Source organism: Lutjanus erythropterus, chromosome 22, assembly GCF_056507025.1.
Source record: "Lutjanus erythropterus isolate fLutEry1 chromosome 22, fLutEry1.hap2, whole genome shotgun sequence".
Classification (NCBI taxonomy): Eukaryota; Metazoa; Chordata; class Actinopteri; order Lutjaniformes; family Lutjanidae; genus Lutjanus; species Lutjanus erythropterus.
The window spans coordinates 9,708,820-9,736,689 of record NC_139338.1 but is presented as its reverse complement, the minus strand read 5'-3'; the positions used below and the strand labels follow the sequence as shown (position 1 = coordinate 9,736,689).

At 39.5% G+C, this 27,870-nt stretch overlaps 1 long non-coding RNA gene across 1 annotated transcript; it reads left to right on the top strand.

The window, feature by feature from the left end:
- The first annotated feature begins 352 nt into the window (after positions 1-352).
- On the top strand, positions 353-14,612 carry LOC146306630 (uncharacterized). Its single transcript, XR_014769010.1, has 3 exons — positions 353-665; positions 889-943; positions 14,089-14,612. It is a non-coding gene; the product is annotated as an uncharacterized LOC146306630 (long non-coding RNA).
- The last annotated feature ends 13,258 nt before the right edge of the window (positions 14,613-27,870 follow it).

The window sequence follows — 27,870 nt, the reverse complement described above, 5'->3', positions numbered from 1 at the left end:
GCAGAGACAAATATTTCATCTTTTACTACTATATCTATTCAACAGCTAGTAGCTGGGATTGTGGATACAAAATATCTTTGTAATTTTAGCGCAGAATTCATACTTTTACTGCATTAATACCTGTATTAATGTCACAGACTCCCCGTCCCTCCTCTCCAGCCATGTTTCCTGTTTTATTTTGAAAGTCTTTCCTCTCCTCTTCTGACTTTGTGTTTCCTGCTTTTGTGATTGTTCACCCCACCCTAATTAGTTTCATGTGCAGCTCATTATCCTTCCCTAGTGTATTTAGTGTGTGTGTTTCTCTCCTTTCATTGCCAGTTTGTCTTTGCATGTTTGTCAAGACGTTCTCTGGTACTGACCTTTGCCTGCCTCATCCTCCCCTTAAACCTGTTGCACTTTTACTTTTGTTAAAGGACCAGTGTGTAGGATTTAGTGGCATATAGCAGTGAGCTTGCAGATTGCAGGCATGTCGTCACACACTCCCCTCCCAAGAGCCTACGGTGGTCGAGTAACATGCACAGAACGTGATATGTCACATCAAGAGCCAGTGTTTGTGGCTTGTCTGTGTGGTTTGTCCATTCTGGCCTACTGTAGAAACACGGCAGCAGCATGGTGGACATGGTAGAGGACCTGCAGCCTCTGTTGATAAAAAGCCTCATACTAAGGTAAAAAAAATATTTTAAAATTATTATTTTATTTTTACTTTAATAAATAACTGAGCTGCTACTGTCCTCTTTCTAGTTGTCCGTTCAAGTTGTCAGTTTGGTTCCAGTTCATCATGTTCCTTGTTACCCTGCTTAAACAACTGAAAATTATCTGTTTTGTGTGTGTGCATAACATTGACATATGATCGCCTTTGGTTTGAACTTGTTGGATGCTTATTTTCAGACATGGAGCAGAATTATTATCCCTTTGGAATCGTGTTTCTGGCCACCTGACGAATGTAAGTCCAATATTCACTCCTTTTTTTTAGCTCTGTTTTTGGTCTCCACCAACTCCTGAGGGAAAAGCCTGGCTCTTTAGCTGCTAAATGCTTCATTGTGTTCACCAGCTAGTTGCTAATGGTGTCTGTCTGCTGCTTGGTGCTGATCAAGTAGTGTAGAGTGGGGCTGTGTGTCAGAATAAAATATTGAGCTGAAAGACACTAAAATGCATCGCAAAGCTTGAGGCAACTGCAAACTGTTGATTAATGATCCCTCCGAAGTCCCGTCCCTTTTTGCTCTGTGCTCCAATAACACGAGAACAAGCGTGTAAAAGCAACACATTCACATATTAAGTTAGCTAATGTTAGTAAAATGCAAGCTAACTAGCTAATCTACATCAATCATTGCTAGTTAACCTAGCTATTTATATCTAACTGCTAATGTTAGCAAAAATGTAACTAACTTGCTATCTGATCTACATTAATCATGAGTGTTTTTAAGATTTTATTTGTTGCTTTTACAAATCCTCCAGCAACATCTTTTAACCATCACAACCAAAAATTTGTTTTCCTTTCAAGCCACGCGCCGAGCATTGACTCCTCCAACACTGACTTAGTTTATCATCTTGTATCTTCATAAAAGTGGAGATAGCAGCTTCCTTTTGACAGCAGGAAGCGGCGAGAGACAAGACAACTTTCTGACAATATAATAAAACAATCATAATGTTGAAGGAGACAGTAAAGTAGGACAGACAGAAGCTGGCGGGACACACACACTGGGAAGTGTAGAGAGCAAACAGCATAACAAATAAGACCTGAGACAACAAGGACGCCACAAACACACCATTAAGCATAAAGCTACGGTATGTGCTGACATCAGAACATCAGAAAACAGAACAATTCCTGCAGATTTGGCAGAGGAAATTCATTCATCACTGAAACAGCATCACAGAGGTATTTTTAACTTTATTTAACCTTTATTTAGCTCTCTAAGGTGATTAAGTACAATTCCTCAATGATAATGACAACCAAGCAGGGGGGAAAGGGCTAATTGCATTGGAAAGCAAATAAAGAAAAAAATAAAGTAATAACAAGTATCCTCCTAATCCCTGTGTTCTAGTTTGTGTTCTTAAAAAAATCCCATCCCTGAAATTAATTTTAGACCATCGTGCAAAACACACACACAACTGGGAGATAAATCACAGTAGAGACGGGTGTTAAAAAAAAAAAAATAATAAATAAATAAATAAATACATACCCCCTGCCTCACACACAGAGGAGGAGGTGGTGGGGGGAAAAAAATCAACAAACAAACAAAAACACTCGATGACACCGACTTTTGTCTTGGCTTCACCCCGCCCATGTCATTAATCATGTCCTTCAACCCGCCGGTGCTGCGATTATGTGCTCGGCTGCCAAAGTTGGGCAAAAGTAGGGCACAGTTTGGTATTTAATTACAATCAAACTGCTGACGTCCAAACTAATATGCTGCAAGTCACAGCAGTTTCTCTGACGCTTCTCCTGCTCATCTCTATATGTATCTCAGCAGCAGCCTCAGAAAAGCGTCTTGCAATGCACTGTCTGTTTCTGCTATAATTTATGACCTAACTGTTGTACAGAACCCTAAAAAAATTAAACACTGCAAGACAAACATCCAGCACAAGCTTGACTCAGATCAAATCCAATGCATGTTAGTTAATGTCATTATTCAAGCTATTAATGTGGAGTAGATATACAAATAGAGATGGGCACAAATGCATCAAAAAGTATCTCGTTACAAATGACAAAAACTTTCTCAGTAAATGTATTCAAATAAATGGTAGTTATTAATTATTATTATTATTATTAATGATTCGACGATTGTAAGTGTTGTCAACTATAAAGAAAATGCGGAAAATTTGTAACCCTAATACAAACTGATAGAAGATTTTAGGTAACCTCAAAGATGAGCTCTGCTAATTTCCAACATCATTGATTCAAAGTGACCAATCAGAATATCTTGGAGGAGGAAGGCTGCAAATTCAGGGGTGCATGTTGGTTGGTTTCGGCCCATCCTCAAGAGCAAAATGGCCGCATGTGTTGTCTGTGCCAGCAGCTATTTTATATTTATGGTTAGGTGGTGATCTCTGGTGGCTGTATCAATTACGATGTGTGCACGAGAAAAGCCGTGCAGGGAGGGATTGATCAAACAAACACAGGACTTTCAGCTGGAGTTGGTCCCATGTGAAGCCAAAAGTCTATCGATTTATTTAAAGTTTTAAGTTACTTAAAGCAATTTGTAGCAATATGCATTACCAAAAACAAATTCTGCAGGCTTAGAGTATAAAATATGTTGAAATCCTTTTCAATGTACAATCTCTGGTTGAAGTTTGTTGTTTCCTCCCGCCCCTCCTTCGCAGACTCAAGGAAGCTCAGGCAGGCTGCAGGAGCTCCACTGGAGTGTGAGACAGGCGCAACATTGTAATTTCATACAAAACAAGTAACAACCAGTCCTCTGATCAGCTTATAACTGTCAGTTGTCTGTCAGTGTAAAGCCAAACCCATCATCCTGAAAACAACAACACTACTCCGAAAATACACACTCTGGAGTTGGAATTAAGTGTCTGCCTGCCTTACTGCCTGCCAGACTATGTTAACATCATACCTGCCAACACTCCTGTTTTTTCCCAGGTTTCTCCTTCTACTTTCCTTCTACTTCATGGCCATCTCCCAGTGTGATTTATTGAAGGCAAACACAGTGAGCAGCCGTGCGTATCAGCGCCGCGTTCTGGCGTCTGGCACTTCTCAGAGGCTGCCGATTTATCAACATATCCTGCTGCCTTCAGGTGCTGTAGGGATTTCATGAACTGAAGGAAAATGTTTTATATGGTATAACGCAGCTGTAGACAGCAAACCCCCAACCCCTGGTCGAAAAATACTCCTGCATTTTGAAACCTGAATGTTGGCAGGTATGGTTGCTCAATTTAACCATTATTAACATCTACTCCTTCTAAAAGATTTCTTGCGACTCATAAAAAGACACAGACTGATTCGGCAAACATTATGCATTAATGATTATTTATGGGCTGGAATAGAAATTTCAAGTATATCAACTTAGAATGTTTCCTTAATCTCTGATGACATATCATCATTATTTTACGAATTATTACAGCAAATATATTACAGATTTCTCCTTTAAGTTACATTTCGTATGAGAAAATGTAACATTAGCTACTATTTCGACCCAAACCACGGTCTTTTCCTAACCTAACCAAGTAGTTTGGTGCTTAAACTATCCAAACTTTTATTGTTTCACAACATTAATCACGTGTTTAAGGCTCGGTGTGCCTGTCGCTGGTATCCATACATGCTGTTTGGGTTGTTTAAGTATGAGAAGCTATATTTACCAGTTCTAGAGCACATGTTGCTGTACTGCTGTATTTTAGTGTCAATCAGTAAGGAGCCTGACAAACAACATTTGGCCTAATCATGCAAGCAATATTGCATGCATGATTAGGCCAAATGTTGTTTGTTTTTTTCCCTACAGTTTAACCCTGGGGACAAAAATGTGTCTTAAAATAAAATCCTGTATTAAATAATGCACTTTAAGTCTTTCAAAAACACAAATAGAAGCTCTCTTTTTTCTACTCAGCAAAATATAAACCACAAAATACTCAAAAATAATTAGATACCCATTTTAAATAGACCTACATTTCATTCAAATACTACCTATCTCTTGAAGACTGAAGCATACACAGATGGTGCATGAGGTGAATCCTGAGCTGTCCATCATAGAATTACACTCCTCCCTGCAGGAGTGTCACTACGGGAAGCTCGAAAGCTCGGGAAGAGTTCACTTCAGGCTCAGGTGCCAGCACGTCTCCGTATCACTACTTTCCACCTCTCAGCTTGCTAAAACCAAATCCAGCTTCACTTAACGTCAGATCACATCATCATATGGTGATTCCTGACCGTACGCTCTTTGCATGAATTCAGGGGGGGTTCTCCTGACGGTTCCCTCGTGCATATTTGAGATGCAAACACAGGTTTGAGCAGGACACGAGGATGCTTTAATCACAGCGTCGGTTTCCCTGATGAGCACGCCGCCTCCTGACCTATCACACTGCAGGCGGCTATACTTAGGCATGTCCTGCCTACGGGGCAAGGTTACCCAGAATTCATACAGCAGCAGGTTGCATCTTTCATGCCATGACGTGAGGTAAAAAGGTCACCTGTCTGGGCACCATGTCAGCCTGTGGATGAACAAACACATCCTCTCTGTGAAGTGAAACTGCACCAGATATGAACAGACCTCTGAGGTTGTAATTCATCACACGCTTCATATTGTGCTGTTTTCTTTGAAGGTATCTGCACACGTTAACAATATTTTGGCCACAGTCAACAGCAGGAAGTATTACTTGGTTTCATCTTAAGTATTTTGCAATAACCTTGCATCCATTAGGTATTATATATTAAGAGTTAATGGTGGACTAAAGCAGGGTGGGGTGGGGGGGCAATTTACACCCGTATGACAAAACTTGATAAAGTGCCCTCTAGATTGGCCTAATGTCCAAGGCAATGCGATAGTGTCCTCTAAAGAGTCTTTACAGTGGACAAAAGGTGGTAAAGTGTCCTCTAGGGTGGCCTAAATGTCAAAGACAACATGATAAAATGCCCTCCCGAGTGCCCTTCCAGTGAAGATGACGTGGTGAAGTGCATCACAACTTTCAGTGCCCTGGTGTCCCACCACATACAGCTGGTGCCTTTTTTGTTTTTGCCCCTGCCCCTCAGACAGCCTGAGTCCGTCACTGTTGAGTTTAATACCCTAAATCTCATGAAGAATGTGTGGTTTGTTTCGATCCGATTTGACTAACGCTGGCCTGGCAACGTAAAGAACAATTCCCATGATTTTCATCGAATTTTCATTCAAATAGTCTTAAATTCTGGTTGGTGCAAAACATGACATCACCTTTTTCAGTGGAGTCCAAACCATTTTAAACCAGTGGGAAGAGCACATGTTTAAAACAGACAGCCTCTACAGAAAACTGTGTTTTCTTGTAGGATTACATCACTCATTGTGAGAGGATAATTGGAAATAGGCTTTCAGGGCCTTTACAGTACACAGCAATTAAATCTGAAGGAAAAATTCATACTGACCTTCTCACTGGCTGGGGCTGGATGTGATGTGATTTTGAGCTTCAAATATAAAAAAATTCTCAAACTTACCAAACAAAAGTAATCTGTATAAAATTATCTTTGTCCTTAGTTGGCTTTTCAGTTTTTTACAAGTTGAAATTCTAGTGGCAGGTTGAATGTGATCAGCCCATTCTCATTTCTAGGTCATGAAATACTGATGTTTTGTCACGCCCCACTGCGAGGGGTGATCTGTGTCGGGTGATGTAGTATAAAGAGTGAGAAAGTCCATGTATGAAGGAGGGGGGTCGGTTGGATGGGTCAAACAAACACAGAACTTTCACCCAGGAGGCCAAGGTTTACGTCCTGCGAGAAACCAAAAGTCAGCACTATCTACTACTCATTATCTACTTATTTTAACCCAAACCATGATGTTTTCCTAAACGTAACCAAGTAATTTTGGCACCTAAACCTAACAAAACTGTTCTTTACCATGTATGTTAACCATGTGTTCAAAAGCTTTTTGGACAGCATCTCTCAGATGCTAAAGGCTACCTTGTGCATCAGTATGAAACGCGAATGCGAACCAGTAGGTTATCAATGTAGCTAACGTATTAAAAGTTCATTTTTTTTCTGCAACATCAGGGTGTGTTCAGGAAAGATTGAGGTTGTGGCAAATACATGGTGAAGTACAGTTAAGATTAGACAATTAGCTTTTAGTTTTTTTGCTTGTTCGTCAAGTGTAACCACACTTCTGCTGCTTGCTTCAATCCCCCTCTCTCTCTTTCTCCTTTTCTCTATACTCTGGGATACTCTCTCACCCAGATGCACTCCCAAGAACCAAAATTTGGCACCGATTGATGACATGTTTTGGCACTCAGTAGTACCAATATAATGTGGTTGTTACCCCTACAAGTACTAAGTTCGGTACCCAGCCCTAATTACAGTTTTGAACATTTAGTCTCCTGAATGACTTACTATACACTTACTTTTCGCCTCTTTAAATAAATGGTATATTGCCTCCTGCAATGTCACTGAATGTTAGCACCGGACATAAATCACGAGGTGTGGAATTGTAAGGATAGCGGGCTTGGCTAGGCGTCCAGAGAAACAATACAATACCTAAGCTAAAGTTTTGAGGAAAGGGTTTTTGCTTAGCCACATGGGAAAAATGACATCAAGGACAAATGTTGGCACGGGACTCATAGTGAGGAGGGAAGTACTATCAATACACTTCTGTCTGAAAGAGAATTGGATTTGCAATTTCAGCATATCTATTTGCTAATCATCTACCCCTAATTGGCAGAAGAAGGAGCCATTTTCCTGTAATGAACACCTCTCTGCTCATTATATAAAGAACAATAGGGCATAAAAATGAATCACTTTCAATGTGTTGCCCCAAATTACCTCACAGATCGAGCACTGTCTCTGCTGCTGCACTGAATCCTCCAGCTTCTGAAGTGCAGTGCTGCTTCATGGGGTCAGGAGGCATCGATGACTTCCCCTCCTCAAGTTTACTCCCTGGGAAGAGGACCAACTCTTTCCTGTGAACCTCTTTGCCTTTTATGGATCTGATGTGCTCTTCCTCACCCATTAGCTCGCCTGATGGTAATGTGGCCCCTTTGCAGACTCTGTAGAGTTTAGTGCAGGTGGGAAAAGTTACAACTTTATTTTCACCTGCAGTTACACTGGCAGGACGTGTTAGATCGCAAGTTAGGGTGTAAAGACAGTGCTCACAGAACATTTATAAAATAGTTTAGACACTAAAACCATGTTAGTCACTGTAACACTGAGGTTACAGCTTATCAAAGCTTGAAGGGATGACATGCCAAAATCAGTCAGTTAAAGCTACTACAAGAATTTCAATTTCATACTGATGCCTTTATCTGACCTACATAAACAAATGAGACCATCTGCAAAAAAAAATCTGTATAATTATTCTTATTGCTTGCCACTGGGTTGGACTGAAAATCAGATGGAACAACCCTGTGTTTACAATTTTCCAGGCAAAGCTACAGTGTATAGTGCATTAGCCAGTTAAATGGAAGCAGGAGGAGTCAGTACACTTGAAAGCAAGTTTTGCATGTGCAGCGCTCCGTGGTCAAGTTAGCAATAGTAAACATGCAATGTCTGGGTAGATCTGGGACTGTCAAAATGAAGGCACAAAGACTAATCTGTCTGACAACAAAACTGTTTGTTTACTGTAGATGTTAGTTCTTGTGAGTGAGAGAGTCAAGAATTACAACAAGCTAAGACAAAACTGCAGGATTTATTATTGACTGATGCAAAGCAGACCAGGTGGATACAATAAACAACCTGTGTCTTCCTGACTCACTGAACTGACTGAATAACAAGCATTCTGACTGGCTGGCTGCAAAACAGAACTACAAGTATGGTAGCTCGCAACAGACAAAAAAAAAATTGGTATAAAATAAGTTACATAAGCTCATAAATGTACCTGACATATATTATGAAACTTAAAAAGAAATGAGTGTTGACTTTTGGTCTCACATGGGGTACAAACTCCAGTCTCCTGGGTGAAGGTTTGTTTGGCCCATCCCACCATTATTGCCATTATGGATGGACATAACTCATGTGACTTTACACATGTTATTTATATTCTAAAATTGTCGCCGTTTGGTTAAATTTAGCCATAAAAACTACTTGGTTTGGAAAACATCATGTTTGACAACATTACATGTGTAACATGATGAAAGTGATGTCACTTATGACAGAACGCGTCCATCATGTCCATCACGAAACTTAAGTTGCTCAAAACTTTTAATAATTCTACATTTACTTTTCGTTCCACGCAGGACTTGAATCCTGGCCACCTGGGTGAAAGTACTGCATTTGTTTGAACCGTCCTTCAAACCCACCTCATCCACAAGCAGACTTTCTTGCTCCTTACACTTCTCTTGTCATAATTACTAAGTCCACTAGGGGTCGCCATATGTCAGTTGGAAAAAGTTGCCTGCATATTCAACCAATGCACATGTTTTTCTGGCGAGGACAGGCTGTCTGAAGCATAGGGGCACTGACTAACCTGCTGTGTTTGACATGTTGGGTCTGAAAACGGGCTGTTGCATCTGTCTCGTCTAGCGGGGAGCTTCCCTTAAGTCCTTACTTATTTACTTTACTGCAGCATGTGTAAGTGACTTATATGTCTGACATATACAAATCAGAGCAGCATTAGCAAGCATTCAACATGGCACTGACTGGCCCAAGAAGAACTGAAAGAACACCTCAAGATAGCTGCAATATTTTTGGTAGTGACTAACCCAGACTGGAAGAACATGTTCTGTTAAATTATTTGAACTGGCACAATAAGCTCCTGAGTTTTTGGTTCAGACTGAATTGCTGACAGAATTCCTGTGAGTCGTTGTGATATTTGATCAATTTTTTTCTCGATGCAACCATACAAACAGCCTCAGTTCTTTACAGAGTGTTCCAAACTATCTGCTGTACATCTCTTAAGAAGTGTGACTCAATAGATTCAAGTTTAAGCAAGACCGTGCTGTTATTGCGACCACTGTATTTACACTCTGCTGCTGACCGCGTAGCTGCAGCGACAGCGTGGCAAATACAGTGTGACCAGAGACCGTAGCAGGGAGCCTTGTTAGCGCCGTCGCCCGCGGACGCGAGACAAACTCAAAGGACAGGCAACACAGAAGGTGAAAGAAGCAAAAGAAGACATTTAATATATGCTGTTTGAAAGCCGTCTCTCTCCTCCCTTCGAATGAATCTCCTTTTGTTGTGGCAGAACTCGATGTGTCCACGGGCCAGAATAACATTACACTACAAACAGGTTCCCTGAAGCAAGCCAAAGCAGAGGTCTGACTATTCCTCAGAAAATCTTTCTCCTCTCTGAAAGGCTTTAGCTCAGCGTGAAACATGGAAACATACTTTCCTTACTCTTTAACTGCCAATTTCCATCTCACTGAAAAATGTTCACTTTGCACAATAGAGTTCCCTTTCCTCGGCTCTATCTTCCACCAAGTCATATCCTCATCGATAAACACTCTGTATAGCAACTATCCTCTTATTATAGCTCATGAATAATTTAGGGACAAGTGCTTTGTTTCCAACACACAACTGTTGTTGTGCAGCTGTGCAATAAATCATCTTGCAGAGTTGATTCATGCTAATGTTATGCGGGTGTTGTTCAGGCAAGATCTGTGTCTGGACAAACTTAACGGGCGTCCACACTTCTGTAAGTCTGCTCTGATGGATTATTTGATGCCACAAACAAATCAGATTTAATCTATTCTTTTCATGTCTGTACATGTGAGTGAAGGCTGTACAGCAGGATTACCTTTAATGAACAGAGCCATGTAATTGTATGTTAATTCTTAGATATTTTGTGATGTTTGACCTACATCAGTTTTAAGACAGATGTCACCATTTTGGAGCCATATTTAGTAATTTGTAGCCATGCTCTAAGCATACCCTGCTTTATCATCTAATTTTCTCTACATGGGAGGTTATTTACAAATTGAACATCATGCTGTGTTGAAGAAGACTAGGAAAAGGTGATCATTAGCAAAATCTTTACTGAGGTAATAAATCAAGTAAGAAGTTGGGTCATTTTCTCATAAGTTTACATACAGTTGGACTTATTTTTGCAACCAGGGAAGTTTGGCCATTAGAAAGAATGCAGATTTAGGCGCTTCCGCATTGGCTTAATTTTTCAGACCCAGGAAGCTCCGTCCACTATTTATACAGTCTATAGCCATAAAGCCATGCTAGCTCATTGAGACTATATCATCCTGAGGAAATTTATGGAAACCCAATATCTGGTAAGACATTTCACATCACCACAAATGTCAGCCTCATGGAATTAGCAGGATCGCCGAAGTCATTAGGAGACACTGTCCAGAGAAGCTGGATTAACTCTTATTCTTAGATATCGAGTCCTCCACTTGGTGTGGCACCTGACAGGATTTCTGGAAATTCAGGTTCAAACTCTTTCTTCTCGCTGACATTTGATGTTGTCACTGTGTTGCAACCCCTGAACTGAAGTAAAAAAGTTTAAATCATTGGACTGTAAATAAAGATGGACCACTTCCCCCAACTATCATGATTCAGGACGATGAGACCTGCCTAAAATGACATAAACCATGGTAGGGAAAAGTTTATGTGACGTATAATTAGATTTTTTTTGGTCCCATCTGCTAAAATGGAGGCGGTGGGGTTTTGACATATACTGCAGCCAGCCACCGGGGGGGAGACTGAGATGTTCTGGCTTCACTTTTGGAGAGCTGTCATGTCATCCATCTTTACACATGTTAATGGCCTCTGTGGATATTTCCCCTCTGTTTCCTCAATGATTAATTGAGACAACCAGGGTGACTTTAGAGTTTAGACGAGGCAGTTACGTCTTTGTCAATTAATAGTTTTATTCCAGCACAGTTCTCCTGCAGCTTTAAGTTGCTGTAGAGTGTGTGTGGTCATGAAATAATATTGTGCAGTAAAACCTCCAGATGCCACACTAAGATCATTATAAGTAGACATGTCACACAGCGGAGGGTTGCACAAACACAGTCACACACAGGTGTAGACATGCATGTACACACACACACACACACACACACACACACTCATGGAGACATCATTTAATAACATAACCCCAGGTGGAACTTCATTTCACATTTTGCTTTGTCTGCTCATGTGCACATTTTTCATGCGGCATTATCTGCCTCGCTGCTGTTTCTCTAAATCCGACATCAATCAATGCGTTCAAACGCGCGCTGAAACACGGGAAGAACCTCTTTTAATTAACAGATTCAATTTAAACCATGAAAATTGATTTTACTGAAGGGCCTGCAAAGCAATCAGATAAACAAGGTGACATATTCATGTAATCTTTGTAATTAGTTTTGTTCCGAGCGTTTGTAATAAAATTTGACCTCATCACGGAAAACATTTCAACCCTGCACTCGGGTTGTGTCCGTGCTTTTTCAGGGCTAAGAACTAAGTTCTTGCAGAGTGGAAGCTCTTCTTCATCTTCTTCTTTATACAACAAAGTTATATATATATGTTGCTGGTAAAGTTTATATTTGTGACAAGTATGAAGAGGAATATGGAGCTGTGAAGCAGTGATGCCCTTGACGAGCTTCAGGCGACAGATTTCCTCACAACTGGAACAGGGCACTGAGGGCAGCAGTATCACAGGGAGGCTGAACGCCTGATGTAAAGGGACAGCTGGCAGTAACACACTAAATCACTAAATGTGTCCGGTGCATCCGCCGGGCCTGTCAGCCTGACCAGCAGTTTGGAATTAGAAGCACAGAATGAATGCTATTTAACTTCTTATTCTGTCTGTATTGATCCACAGAAAGGTTTTACTGAGACTTTAGCAGAATGAAGAAGATTGTGTTATTTCTTTTCTTATTTCTTATTTAAGTTTTGAATGTGCTAAGATGAAAAAAAATACCTATTATTCATTTTTTTTAAAAACTATTGAAATCAAAAGGAGTCCAGGTTTTTTCTTGATTTTTGCCAAAGATTAGTTCAAACTGACATAAAAAGAAAAAAGTTAATGTAGAAACAAACCTAACAGATGCAGGTGCCAGTTCTGTTGAAGTCTATGGGAGATGCATGGAGAGGCTGTGTCAAGAAGGGAACCCTAGATTTGCACATGCAGACTTGATTCAGCAAAGTAGACTTTTTTCATAAAAATGTGCACTTTTGTTTATTTGCTGTTGGTCTCCAAACGGCATGATTGACATTTCACATCCCGTAAGCTGCAACAGAACTGACATTAAAGTCTGCAGCATAAAGTCTTCTGTAGTGATGTAACGGTCGGTCTGCTTGACTTATTTTAAGGTTTCTTAACACGCGAAAATGACTTACTACACTGGCAGCCAAATTTGCATGTTTTAAGAAAAAGAATGCTCATGAATGTTAAATGAGTCTTGTAAATTTGATGGGGCAATTTTACACTGTAGGACATTTCCAACTGTTTCGTTCGAGACAGCAGACCCTTGTGAGTGAAGACAAAAGAAAAAACGCAGCACTTGGAGGGTAAGGTTATTCCTCAGTAAACTCTCAACTGATGTTTGATTGAAATCTGGCAATGATCTTGTCACTGTGTGATGGACACTGGCAAGGTCACAAGCTTGCACTGGTAACTAAATCTGGTACGGCCTTCGGCGCAGAAAGACAACCGCTCAGCTCGTCCATTAACGTTTCGTAACCCGATCGAGTCACAGCTTAACATGTCAAGACAAATTGGCGTCTCACTCACTCTCGGCTCTGCTGCGGTGTACAGGTAGCTCCGTCACAGGAATCTGAGAAGCTAATAAGCAGAAATGAGGTCTGGGTCAGGTTTGTGTGCTTTTTTTATTTATTTATTTTCACTCCGGTTTGTGTGGCTGGCTTGGTTTTGTGTCTTTAAAGTAGAATGCTGCTCACACAATGGATGCTGTTTCTCCTCTGTGAAGAAATAAGTCAAACTTTGGAGTTGGTATCAGAAAATGTTTTTGAAGAGGGTGCAGCTTTGATGGAGCGAGCGGTTCATTTTGCTCTGATGATTAAGTCAACAGAACAACACTGAGGCATTCGGCGATGTCAGAGGAGGACCTCACATTCTTACTTGGCTGATAAAAAGCCGCGCTCGGCTTCAAGGGTTCTTTGAGAAAACACAGCGAAACAGGGCCGGAGGGCACGGAGTCGGACTTCAAGTCTAAATCTTTCACTTCTGTGAGGTTTAGACATGAGGAAATGCCACAAAACATGACATATGACAGCTTGTGTTTTCGGATTTGTGAAAAGCGGTTTGTAAAAATTCCTCTGAAGAAAGACAGAGCAGTTCAACTAGTTCAACTGTGCTTTTAATGTCTTCTATAGGTCTGGTTTATGTATTTTTTCTTTAATTGTTGCCCTCATTTCTCTGTAATCTCAGTCATATTTAATTAAATGCTTTGCTTTTTGTATGTTGTGTTGACTGCTCAGCCTCAGGAGGCTTGTTAGTCTGATTAATAAATGACAATCAGGTGTGCAGCTTTAATTAAGGTGTAAAGTCACAGCTTGTATGTTCTCCATGTTAACAGCGGGCGCCTTTCATTCGGTAACCCTCCCCTCGTCTCCTCCAATCGCTTCCTCCCCTCGTGTCTCGGCTCCACCCACAGAGGACACGGGAGAGAGGACAGAGGAGACGAAGCTGCGAAATGAAAAATCTTCAGGTCCTTTTAGCGACAAGCGACGTCAGTTACCGATGACGAGCTGATAACAGCTGTATCAGCTGTCAGACTGACTGAATGTCCACAGGAACTTATTTAAGAACAGTTCCAACACCTGACAGCATTCATTCAGATCTGAAAACTGTTTCAAATAGCTGATTATTAGTAATAATCTTTCTGATGTCTATTTTGAGCATCATTTAATATTCCTTTTAAATCATAAAATTTATGTAGGCTGTGGATCAATGCTGTTTGTTTACTTGCATTATTGTTATCTGCACAATAATAAACACACAGCTGTGTGAGCGTGTGTGTTGATATTATTGTGAAATTTAAAGAAAAGACAAATTGCTGCTTTGTGTGATGTGTTGGAATGTTGGACGTCAACACATTATATCACACTAACTGTGTTTTATTTTATTATCTGTACATGACACTATAAAGCAAACACGCCACCGCAGATATTTTCTCTGATTAGTCCATTAAAAAGTGTGTGACAGTGATCCCGCAGTAATAATCTATGAATCATCTCTGTACCAGGCGCCTTCTTTTCATCCTGTGTCAGGACTTCTCTGTGACATTATAATGTTCAGCTCTCTGTCCTCTTCTGTAAAAATAGTCTCTAAGTGAAGACAGAATATTTCTCACTGGAAATAATTCCCTGGTATCACACATCGATGTATTGATAACTTTCATTTTGCCATAAAACACCCTTAATAACTGAATTCCTTCAAAGCTACAGCTCAGTATAGTATTAAGTTCTATATTAAATTCCTTCAGCGTCTTCACTACATACATTTTAAGCGCCTGGACAGAGGTATGGATGGATGTAAACTATAAATTGATGGCAACTGTGAGGCAGTAATTCTACTTTTCGACTGCTCTGTTTTACATGGCCATTGACAGCTGACTTCTCGCTTGTCCTAACCAGCCACTAGGGGCCGCAAATGTTCAGCAACTGCTTCAGTTAACAATCTTGTTTCAGCTCGGGGTGGCATGTTTGGGGGTCATGTTAATGTTGGCGGAACTTTGCAAATCTCCGCTGGCTGCATCTGACAGTTGTGGCGACATTGCAGTAGGTGCTTCACCATCTGTTGCCTAGCAGGGATCTGCATGATCTTCTAGTTGGCTCTCTTTTTCTCTCTATTTTTCAGAATTTTTTATAATCAATCAAACAATCGATGAAGTAAAAAATATAATCATTAGTTGCAGGCCTATACAGAATAATTAAAAATGAGCTCCATGTTAGCCAACTTCAACAGTGAAAGACTGCTTACACATTGAGGCCTGAGTAAAAATAATCTAATGAGATATAGGGAACATTTTTCTGCATTTCTGCACTTCTGCTTTTAATACTTTAATGTCATTTTACTGATAATACTTCCACACATACTTTCTTAAGTGCAGGATATGAAAAACAACAAACAACTTCATTAAATATCCCCACACATACACACGTGACCTTTTCATTAATGTTAAACCTATGGAGAGAAAAAGAACCCCAACGGACATTTTAAACTCAAACACAGGTACAACTGATTCTTTATTCTAATCTTTATTATTCTCAAGGGGGAAATTTGTTGTACAGCCTGTTGAATACAATTATCACATCAGTCAGCATATTATAATTCACACACACACACACACACACACACACACACACACACACACACACACACACATAAAATGCTAAGAGAGAGAAAAGAGAAGATTAAAACATATTTGATTTTTTTTAAAAATTATTAGTGGTGCATTAATGTATAATCATCATCACTAATGGGAACTTAATCTAAGTAACATTTCATAATTTATTAGTGGATTTATATTTTGTATAAATTTGAATTTGCAAAGTATCTAGTAACCAGTGCTGTCAAATAAATGTCGTGGAGTAAAAAGTACAATGTTGGTTTCCAAATTGTTGTGGAGTATAGGTATAAATTAGTATAAAATAGAACCTCTTGCACTTGGAAAAAGCTCCATGAAACTGATTGATTTCTAAATTATTTTAAAGAAAGATTTGGGAGATTTATTCTGAAACAAAACAATTTAAAGTACAAGATGAACAGACTGTTCACAGGGGAAGAAAAGAAAAAAATGCCATCTTGCAGACAGTGAGAGAGTGGACCAAGTCATTGTTTTGCAAGTCAAGTCCCAAGTGCTAAACTTTGAGCGTCAGGTCCGAAACAAGTCATAATGTAACAGTGAGTTTCTGCCTCATTGATTCGCAAAGTTACTTAAAGTTAAGCTAACACTGGCTAAGCATTAACTTGCTAGCTATGTTAATGTTAGCCTCAGCTTACCGTTCTATGTCCAACTTTAAATGTTGAATGATTTTGGAAGTTGTTGCATTTCCAGCTCTAATTTTTGCATTTTTGTTTTTTGACGACCACCGCATAGTTTTTGTATGTGAACAAAATTATCTTTGGTATCATTTTTTTCAACTGGAACTCAGTAGCATAAAGTTAATTCTTCACGGTTCTCTCATGCTGTCAGATTAGTCCAAACAACGTGGATCTGAAAAAGTAAAGGGATACAATGCAGCCTTTAAAAAAAACGATGTATAGACATTTATAAAAAATATCGCTCTCAGTCAGCAATTCTGACCTACTAGAAGTGTGTTGTGTTCATGCTCCTGACAGTGTTTTGCTGTACAAATCATCTCAGCTCTTGTTATTTGTTCCCCGTCATAAACACAAAGCTGTAGGGTATTTCCTGTGTTCCACCCAGTCATACAGAGCAGTTGGACAAATGCATTGATATAAAAATGCCAGTGATTATTACTTTCAGATAAAAGCAGCACACACCCTTGCTGTGATATTATTTGTAATATCAGAGGTGAGGAAGTTGTCCCCTGCAGTGTGGCTGAAGAATGAGGACAGCGTTGCCAAGTAATCTGCCATCCTCCCCCAGAATCTGCTGTCCACTTCAGACGATAACCTCTCTGCCGGGCGGGCGGGGGGGTTAGAGCTTCATTATCTCTGTGTCACATTAAAGCTCATACACCAGAGCCTGTCCAGGGCCCCCGGGGTGACCTGGACTGTGTGGTCCCACCTGCCACAGACAGAAGAACACACACACAGACACACATGAGCAAAAACCACACACCCCTAATCATCCTCAATTGCACAAGTTCACGCCCACCTAGATGTAAACGCACAGCACGAATGGATGGTGAATACACACATTCACACACACAAACTGGCATAAATTGCACACATGCTCAAGTTGTTACCTGTCCTGTTTGTCCTCTCTCGTTTTTCCTTTTCACATACTGTACTATCACTCACAAACAAACACACACACACACACACACACACACACACACACACACACACACACACACACACACACACATATACACACACACACACACACACACACACACAAAAGCACTGCGCCACTCTCCCCGGCGCTGACAAGATACATGATGAACGCATCCACAGTGATTTATAATAACTCACTCCAGAGCGATGCCATTGCAGAGGAGGAAATTGAACAAACAGGCCATGTTATCTGTCACCAGATGACCCAGTTCAAGTTCAAGAAGCCGCCTGTCAAGTACAATTGACTGCACAACTGATATATTAGACCTTAATGGCAGCAGAAAAAAGAAGCTCTTAACGATTGCCTTTGCTGGGCATGTGAAGGTCCTACGGAGGGGTGGATTGCAAAAAGGAAACAAATGATTTCCTGAAGCAGCATCTTCCTTCCAAAAAAAATCCATCTGATACAGATGCTAGTATGGCACTTTGAAGAGAGCAGCTTGATAGTGGATTAGCTTTTAGCAGATTGAAGGACATTTCTTGATGAGAGGTGGGAAACGGTTTGACACATCACTTTAACATCCAGCGGACGACATTAGCATGCCTTTGGAGTCGTGTTTCTTGTCACATGACAAATATAGATCCAATATTTTAGCTCTGTTTTGGTCTCCACCAGACCCTGAGGGAACTGTTAGGCTCTTTAGCTGCTAACTGCTACACGGTGCTAGCCAACTACACTCTTAGAATTAAAGGTGCTAATTAGAACCATAAAGGGTTCCACAGCTTGTCCCCATAGGAGAACTGTTTTTGGCTCCTAGTAGAACCTTTTATGAGGGCTCTGCTTAGAGTTCTACCTAGAACCCGACATAAAGGATTACATGTTGAACCATCTGTGAAAGATTTCACCCAGAACTCCCTGTGAGAAGTTCTACAGAGACCACTTCTATGATGTGATGGTTCCACCCAGGCCCCTGTCAGGGGGTTACATCCAGAACCTTTCCACCCTCTAAGGGCTCTAAAAAGAGGAAGGAAGTTTTATCTAGAGCCCACTCAGAAGGTCCTACTGAGAGCGCTTGTATATTCCAAGAGACTTATCTAGAACCCACTCTGGAGGTTCTACCAAGAACCTTTATATCTCAACAATCCTTGCAGAACTTTCTTCCCAAAAGGGTTCTCTGGTTCACAAAACCGTTTCTTCAAAAATATGTTTTTCACAAGCAAACAGTTCTGAGTAGAACCTTAGCCCTCAGGAAGAACCCTCTTTGAAGGGCAGAGAAAAGGGTGAAGACTCTTTGCGGATACAAAATTTGATTAGTGAAGGCTTTTAAGAAATTTAGTTTAAAACATTTAAAAATTAACTGAATGATCAACAAAATGTGAAGAAATAACACTTTTGATCTTATGTTAAAGATGTATTGGAGAGAGTTAGCATGTTAATAAGCCAAACCCTGCCCATCCGTTCTTGTAATAGTCCAAAAGATGATAGAAAGTCACTGTAAGCTAGCATCCAGTCTGCCCTCTGTCCAACAACACCAAGGTGGCTTTCTTGCCAGATTTGGCTCTTACTACCCCAGGGGTGACCCTGCTGTAACCCCTGTTCAAGCTTCCAGAGGTGGGCACTGAGTGATATGCAATATCCCTTCTCCTGAACCACCTGAACCTGTTGTGTCTTCATCACCTCTAGAGTCAGAGTCCTGGTCAGAGCCACTGTAAATCACCTTGGTACTGTATTCCCTGTTGTCAAACTGGTCTTTGTCCGTCTTGAAGGACATGTTTGATCACAGTATTCACTGTGAAGCTGTCCTGTCATAGCAGTGCGAACACCAACACTCTCCCAGTGCTCCAGTCCACTAGCTGCACAGCTGCCTGAGCTAACTAGCTAGTGGTAACTACAGTTAGCAGCAGTTTGAGGTTACTCTGATTACTGTGGCTGTCCCCAAAGTTTGACAGGCAGTCAGTTCTTATATATTGCACCTTTATCATTTTATACCTTCTTCGCGAAATGAAAAAGAAAAAAAGGTTTATACTGTTCAAAGTAAAGTGAAGTGTTACATGAATCAAAACTCAGACTTCACATTGGTTTTTGTGCTTAAAACCCAGCCCAGGGCTACAGGACATCTAAGTCAAATCACTATTTTCGCTTTGTATTTTGTAAAGCAGTAAGTTTTTGACTTTCTAAACTCTCTGGATAAAGACAACAGTTTTTTATGCTTATGTTTCTAAGGGCCTCAGAAGGAACCGAGGTGTTTGATTTATGTGAAGAAAATTTTTATTTCAAATCCCACAGCTCTTCAAGTGTTTGAACGAAATTTGAGCCTCACAAATCAAATGTACAGGTGCCTTTGAAAGGCGATGCTGTGCTTTCCTCAAAGTTTCTTAATGTATTGGATCCAGTAGCAGGAATGATTTTGCTCCAAGTTATGCAACACACTTGTCACTGACAATTTCTCATGTAGTGACTGAGAATAAAGGGCCTTCTGATAAGATGACAGCCACAAAACAAAACACAGAGTATTGGTGTTATCAAGAGGCCTGTGAAACATATGTTGCAGCATATGGTCCAGAGAGCAGATCAGGATCTGATTTGCCGTCAGACAGTTTAACTCAGTGTAAAAAGTTTGAAAAACATCCCAGCACACGGCCGCTTGTGGGAAAACACATTAACCTTTTCGCAGAGTGAAAAGGAACTGAAGGCACAGCTGCGAGGGCGAAGTGGAAGCAGTGGAGTTGCATTCAGATTTGCAGCGTTGCACCTCACCCCGCCGCTGACGTGACTCTACAGGCCATGTGCTTTTTTTAAATTTCTTTTCATCACGGTGAACCTAATCATAGACGAGCATATCCACAGGGGCAATCTAGAGTAGCCTACAATTGCAGGGGAGGTAAAATTGCAATCAATCGACATGGCAGGTGATCCCCAGGGGTCAGCTTACAGTTTCATTAGAGGAGCGGCAGAAAAGCTTCACAGTGACCTGCTGGACTGTGAATCTCACGCCACTAAATTATCTCCCGTTTAGCTGACAAAACATACTTGGGGCTCTCAGGTGGAGGGCTGAGCTTCAAATACAGTTTGGTGTCAGTGTATTTAAGAGAGCCACTCACTATTCTGTGTAATATCAAGCTGTTAGTATGCACACTAAACTGCCAGAAAACTCATGTTTAACCCCTTATTTGCAATAAACAGTGATCACATTTATGAGTATTACAAAGGAATTTGAGCATGAAAAGCTAGCTTTTTGCTGAGCTTTCAAGCACAAACTGAAGTTGACTCAGTTGTTATCATGTGACCAAATATTTGAACTTTGGTCATATGAAAAAAACTCAAACAATTCGGTCTCTGTGACACTAAGTCAACTCACCAACCTACGACCTCATGACATATGTCTTAAAGCTCCTGAGAAAACTACTTCAAGAACCTTAAGTCGAAATTTTTTTTTTTTTAGTTTTTTTTAAAGATAAAAAAGCTAAATGCTGCTAAACTCACAATGTTTATCCTTTATATTGAATGTCTTTAAGGGGTTGATATTGCTGAGATTTGCTTCCTGGCTCTCATTTCATGGTGCTTACCAACAACATGTTTTCTTATTTTGTGCGCCACACCCATGCAATGAGTCCTAGATATTATCACGCAACCCCTTGCACAGTTAACTGTGGTTACTGAGCTAACTAGCTAACAGTAGCTAATTAGCAAGAGTTAGCAGAAGTCTCTGAAAGAGTTTTATTTTTTCTTTCTTTACTAATGTTTTTTTTTTTTTTTTTTTTTTTAAAAAGATGATTTCAGCTCATTAACACCTCACTTGTCATTGTGTCATCTGATATTTAAGCATGGAAATATAATGTGGGGTGATTTAGAAATGTCAAGTTATTAAGATAAAACCCTATAATTAATAATAACCGCACTCACATTAGCACAAAAACACAAGCTGTGAGTCGGTGTTAATAGAGCCTTCCGGGGATGTGTGAATATGAGAGTCAACAAGGCCACGTTCCTACACTTTCTGACATGGTAAAAATAAATGCTCAACATTAAGCCTTTTTAAACATTTAGAGCTTTCCAAAGTGGGATCAATAATACGCTTAAAAATGAGGAGTTCTCCCTGCAGTCAGCTCTCATCTTGTCTGTCGCACATTAAGCTGTTGAGAAAATAAATACACAAGACCGATGCTACTGTCTGTCAGGACACATGCTACAGGCAAATTATATCCCCCTTACATTGTTTTTACTGTAACACTGCCATTATTGCAGTCATTAGTCTAAATTATTGACTCATAAGGCAGCGTTTCTGCGCAGCCATCGCCGGGTTTAGGCTTTAATTTATATGTAAATGCATTTGTACCCTGTGTATTATTTTGTCAGCACATCATTTGTTGAAATGAGTTGTGGGATGTTTGGTTTGGAAGGATGTTGATTACAACTCAGAGGGTTGAACTCCAGAGAATAAGTCCGATTTCTTTAAGTTGGAACAAGATTTTGGGCAGAATAAAAGGTAGATTTCTTTGCTGATTTCCAGCCTTGACTTGAAACAGAATGCATTTATATTTATTCAGTGTTAACCTATGGAGACGGCCAGCAAATAGGAAAATGCTTTACCTTTCTGTGCAGTAGAGGAGTAACAGAATGACAAATGTAAAAGCTTTCCAGTAACACTTTATTTGGAGGGATATGCATAGGACTGTCATAACCATGTCATGACACATCATTGACATGAAGAGGTCTTCATAAATGTTTCTGACTGTTTTTACTAAGTGTCATTCCATAAATTATGCCATGCAAAGCTGACATTGTTTGAGATGTCTTTGTTATGACAACGTGACATTAACCAAGGAAAAATGTCTCTGTTACGAAGACTTAACATTAGTCCAACCAATAATGTATTTTTAATGACAACTTGACATTAAACAAGACAACATAACATGTCAATGTCTTTCTTATCACAACTTGACATTAATCAAGGCAGAAAAGTGTCTCTTACTTGACGTTGTCCAAGACAACGTAACCCGTTGATGTCTTCGTTATGACAACTTGACATAAACCAAAAATGTTTTTATGAGAAATTGACATTAATAAAGTCTGTGTTCAGACAACTTGACTTTAACCAAAAATGTCTTTGTTACAACAACTTGACACTGACTAAGACAACTAAGGCTTTATTATGACAACTTGACATTAACCAAAACAAAAAATGTCTCCTTTTTGACAACTTGACATAAACCAAATTTGTTCTGACAACTAAACCTTAAACAAAAATGTCTTTGTTTTGACCACTTGACATTAACCAAGACAAAACTGCCTCTGTTATGACAATTTGAAATAAACCAAAAATGTCTTTGTAAAGAGAACTTGACATTATCAAATTCAAAGAAACTGTTTAGCTTTATGTTTTAACATTACATTAAACTGTCATATGTGGTTGGTTGGTTGGACATAACTGACCAAATGACACTTGATGACAGTACTCATAAACATGCGAAAAGACTCCTTTGTCTGCATGACAGTTGTTATAACATAGTTATGACAGAGTAATAATAATCTTATTCATAGCCCTTCAAATAAAAATTTATCAAATTTTCCAAAACAGCAGCTAAACGAACATTTGTTCAAAGAAAAAGGCAATAAATACTCTTCCTGCTGTAAAGAGTGACAAAGAGATATTTATTTTCAGTTTGAATACTCAATCACAGACCTAATAAAGAAACTTTGTATGCCATTATTTCTGGATTACAACATAAAAACTCGCAAGAGAGTGTTATTACGCCGAATCAATCATTAGCATTCTGAATGTAACTTGTGACAGCCCTGTTGTAAGCAATTAAGGGTTTTTGAGAAAAAGTGAGCTCTTCAGAACTTGGTGTTCAAAACAAAGAAAACAAAGCTGTCAAAGCTGCAACAGCTCGATAAAAGCTAAAAACCACTGAAGGTCGTGAGCAGCGATGCCTTCATCTCGACTTATTTGGTTATGAAATTCACAAAACCACCCACAACGATGCCAAAATTAGCCTCCGCTTCCTCTGAAAGTATAATTTCGTATTGAGCACAAGTACACAGAGAAGATGATGATGTTCTGTGTGACCTTTAATCAAACTTGAGATTTCATATCCAGAATATTATAATATTGTTGGGGTTTTTCTTACCTGTTGCAACAGAAAAGACAAACAAGACTATTTTGAGTAGATATGAGAAATCATTGAGATTTTTACACATATGAACTGTACTATTAAAAACCTAGATATATACGTATATATGTATATAAAACAGTACTGAACAATATGCTCAATAACATTTACCTCCCTAAAAAGCTGACTGACTCCCAAAAACTGCTCTTGTCAGCCTTTATTCAAGGAACAGCAAAAATGTGGGTGACTTTGTGTGCTCTTGTGTATAAATTCAGATTTTTCTCAATTGCAAAGTTGCTGAAATGTTGAGCACTTTCCATAATACAGCAGAGTATAGGCAATGAAGTCTAAAAAAAATCACTCAATCATGTAGAAATTGAAGGAAAAAATGAAAATACAACATGCCACTGTAAACATGACATAACGGATCATTGTAGTTAATAATTTCGGCAGTGGTACTTTGACAATGTGGGGGGTTAGCCTATTAGCAGTGTGGGGGAAAGTCTGTTAAAAAGTAGTTAAACTACATCTTAACTTTCCTCCAAAGACTTGTCAAAGCTTGTCAAAAAAAGTTTTAAAAAGTACTTTAACTACATCCAAACTATATCACAATCCGAGTTTGGAAATTCATATTGTAACACTGAAGTGACACTGAGTAAAGTGTAGGTGTGTTTGATTTAGGGACTAGGACAGCCCAGTCCTCATTAAGGCAGCCCAAGGATGTGTTTTAGGGAAAGGATAGGGAACAATTGATGAGATGGAAAATTATACATTTCTAGGGAAAATTATTAGCATTAAGTCACGAGGTGAATCACTCTTACTACATGACTGTGTACCAAAGAAATCGATATTTTGAATCAAAATATTGATTTTAAAACATTTTTATTTCTTTTGCTAAGTCCTCCAGAGTCTATGACCAGGGCTGCGTCCATAGCAACGCTCTGTTATTCTTAGCAGCACTCACTCTTAGCTATTCAGACCCGCAGAATTCAGTGACTGGCAGATCAGAATTGACAACAAAGCCGTGCAATAAAGAACAGTAATGCAGAGCAATTACTTTTCAAAAAAAAAAAAACTAATTGTAGCCCAAGACTGATTATTAAACCAAATCTATGATGGAGAATTTTCCCCTTTTAACATCTGTCTAATTAACAGTGGACTTCTCTGCTGCAGCAGCAGGTGCAGATGTGCAGTGAAGGGTGTACGCACAGAATAACTGGAGGGATGCATGGAAGTTTTTTTATTTTCCCAGAATTCTGATGGGTGTGATTATTGATATGGACTGTCAGTGATTTACCATAAAGAAAAACCCTCTAACGGTAAACTGCCACTCCTGCTCGGCTGTTCCAAAGTAGCCCGCTGGCACCGGACCAGACCTGCAGTAACTCGGCTGTAATCTGCACTGACTGTGCGGCTAATGCACGTTAGAGTTCAGCTAATGTCTTTTAAAGACAGATAAAGACATTTTCAGACAGGCCATGTACAGCAGCTCATATGTTGAGCTGATTCTCACTGTAAGTCTCTTAGGCTGGGTCGCAACAACAAGGATTTATTCTTAAACCTGATTAAATCATAGTGCACCAACCTGTCAAACTAACTTCAAATGAAGAAAGTTTCAATTCACAGTGCTCCTTCAACCTCAGTTTAGTTTTCACTGTAAACCTAGATTCAGTTTAATTCTTTTGCACCAAAACCATAAAATCCAGTGATGCAGTATTAACTTTAAACTCACACTTGAGGAGATTTAATTTTTTTAAATGGCTGCCTTACTGAGATGGATTGATCAAAATGCAAAAGTTATGTACTGACTCAACCCAGTTAAGTCTTATGATGCATCTCGTCTTTCTTTCACTCCAGTTGATAATTCAATAGTTTTTTTTAAAAGAGAAATTAGATCTTCTCCGCCAAGCCATCATGTGTAAGCTAACTATGTTTTTAGCTAGTTAGCAAGTAGTATAATGTTGATGTTTGTTGGGATGTTTTTGTTTTGTTTTTTTGTTTTTCACTTTTTAGCATGCTACAAACAAAGTATAGTTTGTTAAACAATAGAACTTTTTTTTAAATTGTTGGCTAGCTAGCAAACAATGTCAAACAATCTAACTTTTTTGTTTACTTGTTAGATAGCTAGCAAATAATGTAACATTGGGTTAAATTTTAATTTTTGGCTAGCGAGCAAACAATGCAACTTTTTAGATTTCAGTTAGCTAGCAAACAATGTAACGTTTTGTTAACTTTTTTACCTAGCTAGAAAACAGTGCAAGATTTGGTTATGAAATACAGAGCAGCCGAAATAGTCCCCTTCATTTTAATTTGGGTAAGCAAGCATCTCCTCTTAATTGATTTATTTCCCACTGAAATCATTTAAGTTGGATTTAGTAATCTGTGCTTAGTTTTTACGGGTGCAAAGTTCAAATCTGGATACACTCTTTTTAATCCTAACTTTGCCAAACTCTGATTAGAAATCATCTTGAATGAAATTCAACAGTATAAAACAGAAGCAGACAGTGACTTAGAAGAACATCAATACGATAAAAATAAAAGAGGTAAAACAAATAAAGACTGTGAGCAAATTGATGTGATCAATACAATAAAAGTTACTCTAATAAATAAACTAACTGAGATACAATAAAAAGACAAAAAGAAAGCCAAAGAAAAATCCACTGTCTTTAAATTGGACCATTTTATGCCTAAAAGTTGAAGTAATAAGCATCTGCAGAAGTACAGAAAACCTCAATCATAAACAACAATCATCATGGGACACTCAATAATTAATAGTATCACGGTGAGGAGGGGCCCACCAATCCTATTCAATTACAGCCTTTTAAATGAATAATTCATTTACTGAAGAAAAAAACAATAAAACAACAATACAATGACATACTACTGCTGGGTTTTAGTCTGTGCTAATTTAGGTGTAATCAAGCAGGACTCTCCTGAACCAGCAGTCCACAGTGTTATGTTCACATGCTTTATATTTTCTGTGATAAAAAGGCGTGACATTCTGACCCAGACAAGTAAACATGAAGTGAAGACTTTCCCGCCAGCAGTCCTCCTTCCTTCCTCCTTCCAACCTCGTTGCCCTGCTTCTCTACTTTGTCTGCGAGGCTCAATATTCAGTGCTCAAATCTAACCTTTCAGATGTCGATAAATGTCGAGGGCGTAATGCGGCCACATCAGGACAGAGGGCAGAGAGGGAGAAAGGAGTTGACCTGAACTTGCCCGAAAAGTTGCGAGCCGCCTTATGTTCAGTCAGCTGCTGCTGGACCTTTAACCCTCACAAAACTTAACAAACCTTTTGCTTCACTACAGCCGACCGCTCGCTAGCTTGTAACCCAATAAAGGAACGTGCGCAATTAGCTGAACTTAAAAAGGTCCAAGGGGATTTCATAATCAATTCTTTATTGTTTCCTCCCGGACATAAAATCGATGGATGGCCCATCATGAAAGCTGTGCTACTGTAATGTCGGGGCATGACGTCGAGAACATTCGATTATCGGCCACTAGGTGAAGGACCTTCAGAAGGCTTCTTGAAGGATGGAGGTGGTTTTAAATCATCCCAGTTCAGAGTATAAAGCATTCTAAGGCTGCGTTCACTGCCTGTACGATCTAAGAGCTTTATTTATCAAGTTAACGCCTTATTTTAGCTGGACAAAGGGCTAAAGCCCTGAACTATGGGGCATGGAGTACAAGAGCAGTTTACAGCAGTGTTTCCCAAATGCCACCATTTGTTGTGTTGCTGCCATTTTTGGCTCACTGCTTGAACAATGAGTTATCAATGCATTTTTACATCCTATCATATTGGTTGTACCGTACATAAACCTAAATACACAATGCCAAAAAATGTCATGGTGATAATCCACGCCTCACTTGAAGGCAACGTTTACACTTTGACCATTTTCAATGACTTAATTCTCAAATAGTGACTATATTTCACGATTAAAAATTAAACTTTACTCATCTAATTAATGTGAATCCATTTTTCCAGATTTCAAAATGACAGAAAAAGTGTTTGCAGACCATTTTTGTGGAGAGAAATGATGGAGCTGAACCATTTCACGAAGGATGCAAAAAAAAGGGATCCACATCATGTGACAAATTAAAACAGTGCGATTAGTCTCCTTTGGTGTCCTGCCTCTTTTTAAGAGTATCGGTGTGTGTTCCAGGTAACATGCCCAAAGCTGGATATGTTACCTGAAAGCAACACTGTACCATAGAGAGTTAAGGGCAGCTGCAGTAAATACTAAAAGTCGAAAGAAAATGGGATATGGAGTGGTGC